At 44.2% G+C, this 9,667-nt stretch overlaps 1 non-coding gene across 1 annotated transcript; it reads left to right on the plus strand.

Annotated features, from left to right (window-relative positions):
• The first annotated feature begins 9,133 nt into the window (after positions 1-9,133).
• On the plus strand, positions 9,134-9,205 carry TRNAE-UUC (transfer RNA glutamic acid (anticodon UUC)). The gene has a single exon. It is a non-coding gene; the product is annotated as a tRNA-Glu (tRNA).
• Positions 9,206-9,667: the final 462 nt, after the last annotated feature.

A 9,667-nucleotide genomic window follows, 5' to 3' on the forward strand; every position in this document is an offset into this window, starting at 1 on the left:
ACTAAAGCCTTAGACTCAAATGCTTTTCTTCGGGTCCATCTGCACCCGTTATAAACTGAAACCTAGAAATCTCTCCCACAGTCACTCGGAAATGGTTTCTTTTTTCGTACTTTTAGTGAGTGTGTGCCAAAAGAATCCCCAATCTCAGGGAAATATAACTCGATCTCTTGCACAGCATTTTCGATTTAGAAAGAGAGCCTAGCGCGAGCAGGGGTCTATCCGTCACTGCTTTGACGGTATGGGGGATTTTAAATATCACACATCCTGTGATACCAAGAAGGAGCTTCAGCGGATTGATCGGCCAGGCCCATTAGTAAATCCACACCAATTCTCTTCTCATTTTACACGAAATGAAACGGATTAAAGGTCTTGTCTACAACCAGGCAAAAGGATAACACTAACATCCTGTACTTAACGGGAGGAGAGCTCTCTAAGAAACTCTCATTTCAATCAAGCAGGCAAGCAAGCAGACCACCTACCTTTGCAACCGATGTAATCTGCCTTGTTGATCCACCTCTTACTAATCTCTCCGACTAAAAGAGAAAGCCTGCTGACGTCAAGCGTGGGAGGCAAGCAAGAAAAGGCCGTTGAGCGCATCGGCCATTATTTCACCAAAAAGAATTGTGTTCTATAATGGTGACTCCCCCCAGCGACTATGAAATGGAGTATAAAAATCAAACTCTTCTTCCTTAAACTCGAAAGGGGGCAGGCTCGTTAGCAAAACAACGCCTGTCTCAATCGCTGTGTCGGATACTTCTAGGATCCGTACCCTTCGTCCCATTGCATCCCTACCCCTGGCTTATGATATGAAAAGCCCTACCACATTTACAGAACGTGCTTGGCTAAGTTCGGCCCGTTCCAGCCCTTGCCTTATGTAAACCAGTTAAGGGGCTATAGTCATCTTTTTCTTTCAACGAAAATAGGAGATTTTCTTGCTGCCATGGGTGAATGAAGTGAGCCTGAGCCCACCCGCCTCTCCAACCAGCATTTCTGGAACAAAGAAGACATCGACAGCTTGCTTAAAGTGTTTGGCCTCAGCAATACATGGTAAGGACTGATCATGTAAAGAATTGGAAATGGATCAACTAGACTCCCAAGCCAAGGGTCAAGATTCTGATCTGAACAAAGCTCTTTCTTCAAAGCATAACGAGCAAAGACCCCTATAGAATGGGGCCTTCCCTCTATCACAGGCTATCACAGATGTTGGGGGGATTTACCTTAAGTTAAACCTTCATTTCCTACAAGTAAAAGAGCGCGAAACATCGTAGCAGGTCTATTTCGGTTGTTAGGCAAGGTCTGAAGGCGGGCCAATAATTGTACTACATTCTCGCTACTAAGCCCACGCTCATAATTACATACCGCATTTAAAGCTCAAATTTGCATCACTTGATCCGTCTAGCACCTTTGATTAGATGACCAAATTGACTGTCTTAAATAGGTTTTTCCATCCGAGTTGAGGTCTTGAGTAGATTGAGAAAGTCAATCCTATCCCATTGTTCGATCTGATCTGTCTTGAAGGCCTAATCTTTAGCAAACAGGCAAGGGGTGAGAGTGAGACTACCAACAAGAAAACAAAAACGAAGTTCATTTTACAGCTTTAGAAAGCCGGGCTAGTTGATGGTTCTTCCTCTTTGACGGACGCTCGCTTTTGGCTTTTTGGTTTATGGAAAAAGAGCCAGCACCACCAGCAGCGGCGGCTCCAGCGACAATTCCTTCTCCTTCAAGGGCGGAGCTCTACCAAAGGTATAGCACGTAAAAGTGCCCGGAATTAGCCAACTTTCTATCTGAACCACACCCCTCCAATTGACACATAGGAGAGACCTTTCGACCTAACATGATTTAAATCCACCAAAAATGATCCAAAAGGTCCTTGGTAAGTTTGATTTCACCTTTTCACGTAAGGCAGGCGAAGCTTGACCTCCTTCAGATACCTTAGAGAACTTTACAGGGGAGAGATCCTTGAAAACGAGACCTGTAAAGTTCTCCCTTCACTTAAGAAGTCAACTAAGATCTTGTTCGTAGTTCTTCTAATCGGTACAGGTACCCGCCCGCGGTAGGAGCTTTAGCTTCGAAGGCACTTCTTTGATTTACGCCATACATGGGTCTTTCTCTTTCCTTTTGTCAAGTGTAAGCGTTAACCCTGATCTGAGTAGATCCCACAAACAAGCAAGTTGTCTTTCTTTTGACTACGAGAAAAGTAACAAGGTTACCACCACACCAACAAAGCAACCAAGCAGTTCATGAATGTTAGGAAAGACCTAACTTGCCCATGATCCCTATTTGCAGTCAAAAACCAAGTGCTTGCTCTGTAGTTAAGGAAGAAGTTTCGTCCTACAGCTTAATGAACTGAAACCGATTCATCAAAGACCCAAACAAGAGGGACTACTAGCTAGCTACGAGGTCTCAATATTCCCGGGTCGACTGCTCTCCTTTGCCACACACAGATCGGGAGAGTCCTATACATCGGTGTAAAATATGACATTGTATCTGACGGTAGTGAGACAGAACATCAAAAACACTTTGCCTTTGAAGCTATCAAAGCCTGTCTAAAAAGCTCCAACATCTTATCTTCCTTCTAGTCTCCTTTGGTCAATCTCATCTCGGAATTGACTTGAAAGAAAAGACAGCAGAAAGGGGGCAGCGGGTCCCTGGGCGCCCGTAAAGTAGACTTGCTTCTCATGAGATTGGGTGAGAGAAGGAAAGTATCTGACTGCCAGTCCGGATATTCTTTTTTCTATTCCACCACCGCACTCTTTGATTGACAAGCTTGTGCTATTGTGTGAACAGGAGCATGGAGTTCATTTGTTGTGTAAGACATTGTTCGAGGAACCCCCTGTCGGAGTAAGGGAGCGGGGCGTTCTAGTGCGTGATTATTATCCATTGTAATGTCGAATTTGATGATGCCATGTAAATAGCGATAAAGATGTTCATTCAGTCTATGGTTAACCCAAGTTTCGTAAGGGGACTGGAAGCAGGCTACCCTACCATGAGACAAAAGATCTTCTTTGCTAAATAGATTTGATTCGGAATTACATAACTCGTGCCTATATGGAATGAATTGAATAGGTTTCCCTGACTTTGCCTTTTGCAGAACAGGTCCGAGTAAAATAGCAATGATTCGAATTCTAAACTCTTTCGTAAACCCAGCGATCATCTTTATATGTCAAATACAGGCTCTGAAAGAGTAGCAGTCAAAAGGGGGAAAGAAAGATAGACTCTAAAGTCAAGTGAGTAAATATAATTCCATACTCGATCTCATAGATACATATAGCATTTTTTTGAAAGCCGTATTAGATGAAAGTCGTATGTATGTCTTGGGGGGAATAGGTCTTTCATCTCTTTCGAGATAGACCCGCAAAATCAGTAATTCGTTTTTAGAAATCAAACTGAGTTTTGAACCTCTTTCACGCCCCCTTTTGAAAAGCGCACGTCGGAGGATCCGAAACAGAGAGAGGAAATGCACGAGAAGGATGTGAAACAGGCTTACAAGTATCATCAGTCGATCGAGCTGAATCAGCAACAGAGGCAAGGACGACCTAATGCCTCTTGACTTGAGGTAGCTATTTTCTTTCTTGTTGGAAAATGCCTACTTTTTTGCTAGATATCGGGCAGAGCAGGCATACTTTCTAAGCATAGTCAAGAATAGGCCAACCTACACCATCCACTCCCGGAACTGAAAAAAGACCCTCCCTCGCTGGAACCACCAACCTGAGAGGATTGCACGATAGGCTCGCTTTTCCACCCCCATCTTTGTCACCGAGCAGAAGTATGAGCCTGCCTTCATTTTCCATAGAGAGGCATACTTTGAAAGCTTCCAGGCTTCGATAGAGCTATTTACGTCAGTTGGAACGCTAGCGCAATGCTTAACACATGCAAGTCGAACCCTTTTCTTCTCTGTCGTTGCTTCGTATGCTATTTTGGTTCTTCCTTTGAACGATTTCCTTAGGTATAGGATGAGTGAACATTCTACTAAAAACAGGGGAAATGAAACCCATTATGAAAAAGGAGATTTTACTATCACTATCGATACAGGCTCGAGCCTGGCCTATTCTTTCTCTTATTTGACTTGGCTGATAAAAGAGAATTTCCACCAATTTGAGAAGAGCTGAGCTGTCTTATGTGAAGAGTAATGGTCTTATATGATCGAGGGACGGACAACAAAGCCTTTGCAGCACACCTATTTGATGTCTGGTTTTGACTTACAGGAATAGGAAGCCAAAACAACCGATTTTGACGTCAAAAATAGGCTTTCTAAGCTTTCTTCTCTCGTAGTATACTCTGTGCTCTCCTGACCGTCAAGCAGTTGTTATTGAATAGATTCTTTTCGCATTGAGGAATGAACACTGTCCCAGGCTTGTTGTAGGCTTTTGAAATGGACTTGCATCTTTCACTTTTCCGATCCCTTTCAAAGAAGGAGGTCGGTCAGAGATGATACCATTCTCTAGTCAGCATCAGTAGAGCACCCCCCTTAGGGTTATCCCCAGAAGCAGTACTTTATGGCCGAGATGATCTATGGCCATATGATTGATTTTTGACATGAGATTCCGCCAACAACATACCAATCAATTGAAGACTCAAATCAAATAAATAAAAGAATCTGGGCGCTTCGGCTGATATATCCGCGGTTCATTAGGTTTGGGTTTGGAGTTTGCGGAAGGGTACAAGGACGAACAGACTCCAAAGTTGCTTGGAGTCATATAAATAGGATCCCAATAGAAGACGGATCTCTACTCCGCTCCTGTGCTATTCAGTACTCCCCTCGCCTTATTGAGGGTATAGTTCGAATAGGGGTCGCTTAGAGGAACGAGCCTACTATCCCCGAAGCTTGTAGCGAATTTGCCTTCGAAGTCCCCTCACCCATGTGAATACCCCGGCTGAATAACAGACTGCTCGAAACAGCAGAGTGGTTGAAGAAGATTTCCATTAAGATACCGTGATGCTGCTGGGGAGGATGCTGGCACTGTTTATTTTGATTTGGATGAGGAAGTGAAATGGCCCCAAGGCGTCAGCGAGTACTCTTTTGTAGTTTGCTACGGACAGTTGATCCTACATTACCTTGACACATCAAAGACTTTAGCCGTAGACCCAAGAGACGAAGGTTTCGCAGAAGATCTAGACTCGATGATCAAACCTACTTGGCTAGTGGTTGTGTGCCTTCAGTTCGCTTCCATATCTCGGTCTATGGTCTAGTAATGAGCCCGGCTCGCTTCTAGTGATTGTCTTCTGAGATCTTTCTTATGTTGAAACAGCTTGTGCCATATCGTGAGTTATCAAAAGACTTTGTTAGGGGAGTCTTTTAAGCAGTTCTAGGTTCAGTCTCTCGAACCTTAGACAGGAGTCGCACGTACTTCATTGGAAAGACTACTATACGATATTCCTCAATACAAAATGGAGCACCCCAAAAGGAAGGAAAGGGCTTGAGGTCTAAACAGTGAGGGCTCTCTTCAATTCAAAGTCAAGGAGAAAGAGATTAGACCACCAGGGTGAGCTCTTGAGCGACGTAGCGTTGAAGTGAGATAGAATTCAACATTGCTCTTCCAACTAGCCGCTTAAAGCTAGCAAGGGTATTCAATTCCGTTCAGCGAGTGGGAAAGGAAAGAAATGCAAGAATTGCTTCAGAAGTAGGGATAGGGCGGTTCATTCATATTCCGTATTCAGTATGAGGATGAGGATTAAAGAACAACCCTTTTCGCTTAGTATATAGAGCTTAGCAGGGCCAGGGCCACCAGCTCCCCCTCCACGTTTGGGTATCCGCGGGGCCAGGCCTATAACATAGTCAACAAAAAACCAAAGAGACCATAAAGGGTTGAAGGGGAATGTTCGGTTAGAAGAGGGTTCAGGAAGACTTTCAAAAACAACTTCTACAACAGAGACAACCGCCCACGAAGCGATTTAGAAAGAGCTTTCCTAGGCTGGAATGTATCGATCTAGAGCCCAACTCTCTTAGTTTACCTCATAACGGAACCCCCGATCTTTGGGAAATAAAAAAATGCCTTACTGTAGCTACTTGTACTAAAAAACAAGTAAGCGTAATTCCTCCTCTACGAAACACTTTAATATGTTTACATTCAAAGGAACTACTCTATTAGTAAGACACCCGGGGATTATCCAAGTCAGTCTTGAGACTCTTCGTCAATGGGTTCGCGATCAGATACTTGGTATTAATAGAATATCCTTCCCCCTTTGCCTGGGATATTGATTCTATATAAGAGCGATACCCGTTCTCTTGTTTGAATTCTTTGAGTCCAGGAATATAGGCAGTTGGTGGAGCTGCGCGCACCCGTTACCAAAACATCGTATGCTGTTTCAGTTGTTCCCGGAGAGGTTGTTGAAGTTTGAGTTTCTTTGTGGAAGGGGGAGTACTTGTTTACCTTGACCCTTGATTCGCGAGAAGCAATCCCAGGTTTCAACCTTATGGAGGCGAGGCTGTAGTATCGCGTCGTCAGCTTCATGATGTAAACCGTCTTGTCTTCTTATAGCTATCCTCTGTTTCCAGCGTGTATTATTGGAAAGAGAGCACTTGAAGTGCCTTATACTAGTCCAGCTCTAGTCCCCATAGCTATGAGTAAGCAGGAGCGAAGTCCCAAGCATCAAAGAAAGATTTTATCATTTATCTAAAAAAATACGACCAGGCCGGCGCGAGTCACTGATGACGAAGCTGTCGATCTTTCTTTCTTGTCTGCCCTTGACCGCTTCGCTTCCTCGGCAAAGGGGTTCTTAATTCATTTTACGAGGCGGGCACCTCCGCTGCATCCGAAAACTCTGTTATTCTACCTCTGCATCAAGTCCTTTCGCCCAATCTCTATGACCGACTTCCTGTGCCGGGAGGTTCTCTAAGATTGAGGTCCCTTGAGCCTGAACTTGGTATCAATGGACATGCCACTAGCCTTAGCCGTTAGTTACACAGCCGATTAGCGTCTTGGGTTGGGAACAGAAAGGAAAGAAAATCAAGAATCTCACGCGATCGGAAAGGCTCCGACGTTCATACGTGCATTAATAAGGGCTTAGAAGCAAGCAATTATAACTAGATTATATTCTATAACATATCCCACCCTAGGGGGGTCATCCTGCTAGCTCCATTACTGAAGTGAACTCGAAAAGATTCACTCCCTACTCTAGTTCTCTCTTATTTAGTACAACCACCAACCTAAATTCGAGATATTATTGCACAACAAAGTCAACTACAAGAACCGGAGCTCCCCTTTCTGATGTTGCCCCTCCGGTATGAAATCGGGTAGCAAACACCGTGTTTTCGTCTTACGGGTTGTTTTCCTTAAGAAGCCGATCATCAAATGGAAAAACTTCTCTCGGATATAGCTGGAAAAGCTTACAAATGATGGATTCACTGACAAATGATTGTTCGAATGAGTGCTTGCACAGTCATAGTCTCACTGGTTCCACCAAGGTTCATCAATGAAAAAAAGGAAGAAATTCAATCAAGCCAGATGAAAAAGAGACCTCACTGCACACGAACTATATTGATCCTTCCATTATCGGCTGCGGGGTGCTCCTCATTTTCTAAAAGACCATCGCAACGGCCGGCGGGAACGAGCTTCTCCTGTGCTCCTGACTTTTGGTTTTGTATTGCGCCTCGTTTTGTTCGTTCTCTCAACCCCCTTGCTGCCCAAGGGAAAAGAGAATATTGAACCAGAGATGCTGATTCTTGTTCCCGGCTTAACAATGAATCTATATATACGATACCACCTTGCGCCTCACTTGATAGTCTTTGACCGATGAGACCGATGCCCTTTTTTGGATCCGAAATAGGCTGATTGGTTTTTGACTCATTCTCGTTATCGGGGTACTTTCAAGGGCAGAAGTCCCTGTTTACAAACCTCATTTAGTAAAATAAAGAACTCATCAAACATGGATGGATTCTTTGTTGCAATAGCACTTTGACAAGGCTAGTTAGGGCGAGTAGGGGGCTATATTTCGCGCAACTATCATCTTAAATAAAGATCTCAGTAGTTTTAGGGTTGCAATCAGCTGTTCCTCGCGAATCAATTTCCTTCACTCCAACACTATACGACATCCCCCAAAGATGAGTAAAGGGGTTGAGAGACTTTCATCTTTAAACTCCCCAGCTGGGGTTGAATGAATCAAATTTTATTTTCCATTTCTGCTGTATTATCGGAAGGGAGCACCCCGTCAAAGAGAAGGCCCACTCACGGTTGGAAAATATGCATATGCGCAGGGAAGGTCCAGTTTCTTCTTAGAGTTAAGGCGTACCTAACTTCATTCCCCGGTCGAGAAGGCGGGGCATCGTTCGCCCCGGCACGCGGGCGCCCAGCAAACGCTATATAAAGGGAATTTCTTCCAGCCAGATTCAAAGGAATGACCGAACCCAAACTGACTCTTTCTCTTTGAGGACTCTCCCATTTCTGAACTCTCTCTCGGGCCATCCCATTCCTGATGGAATTCCTTTGCGACCTAGGCCCGCATGTGTGGGGAAAAAGAATTCGATCGAACCGATGGTTCCAATATCCCTTTCTTGGTAGAGCCTATCGATGCCCAGAGCGGATGAGAGAATGGCAATTCACGAGAGAAAGAATGACTTATATAGGCTCACTCGCTGACTATGAGCTCAATTCCATTCCATCCTTTGAGGGACATCAAGCACTTCATTGACCCTATTCTCATTGAAGTTTGTTTGCAGTTTTATTCAGGCAAGATCATTTTGCTAGCCTACTCATTAGGTTCATAAGTGCCGCTAGCTATATGCTTCACACATGCAAGTTGCACGAGTCATAAGTCAGAAGAGACAAGGAATGCCCGTAGACTCTGGATCTACTTTTGAAAAAGTGTTGTCTCCTATAGCTGTCAAATGACTGAAAATGGAATTTCTTATAGTGATGCGAACTTGGAAGTCATGAGCAAATGAGCCAGGAGAAAACGATGATTTGAGCAATGATTGGGGTAGTCGTTGGGATTGGGGGGCTTTATGATCGGAGAAAGGGAAGGGGCGTGGTTGGTGTGTCACTGGGTCTCGGTGGGCCGTAGGAAGGGGGGACGACCCGCCGAATTCACATCAGAAATCACCAACATTCACACAAATGAAATCTTGAATTGCGTATAGAAAGAAAACGAACCACTTCTATTCTCGGAGCTGAGGTATATGAAGAATGGTTTTTTGGTCCCTTTCGTCCAGTGGTTAGGACATCGTCTTTTCATGTCGAAGACACGGGTTCGATTCCCGTAAGGGATAGGTACTCATTCCCGGCCGCTTGAAGTTCGTGTTCATTTCTGACGCTCACTATCTGGCTGGAAAAGGTGGTCCGTAAGCTTCCTCTCTCCCAGCAAGCAAGATGAGATATTACCACTTCTCTCAGTAATGGACTTCCTTTCATTCTTCCTTAGCCTTAGATGCCCTTTCATAGATTCTCGAATCTCTCTATTTCTTCATTTCTTTCTTCTCTTCCTTGCCGTAATCTTCCTTCCTATTCATGGTACTTGGAACATCTATTAAACAAGACCAAGAAGCCTATTAGTCTCCTTTTCTTGGCGACCCTTTCTGACTTTCACTTTATAGGAGCACCGGCTATAGGTATCAGAGGTTTTTGAACTGATAGCGGAAGCGATAAGGTTAGATATCTTTGACAGGGTTGTCTTTTTTGTTGATTCTTCCATTCAAAAAGGTAGTGTGATTTGCTTGGGTTAGATGTTAGGT

Source organism: Cornus florida, unplaced genomic scaffold, assembly GCF_030987335.1.
Source record: "Cornus florida cultivar Cherokee Brave unplaced genomic scaffold, ASM3098733v1 CherokeeBrave_3.0.0_Hap2_scaffold_292, whole genome shotgun sequence".
NCBI classification, from domain to species: Eukaryota; Viridiplantae; Streptophyta; class Magnoliopsida; order Cornales; family Cornaceae; genus Cornus; species Cornus florida.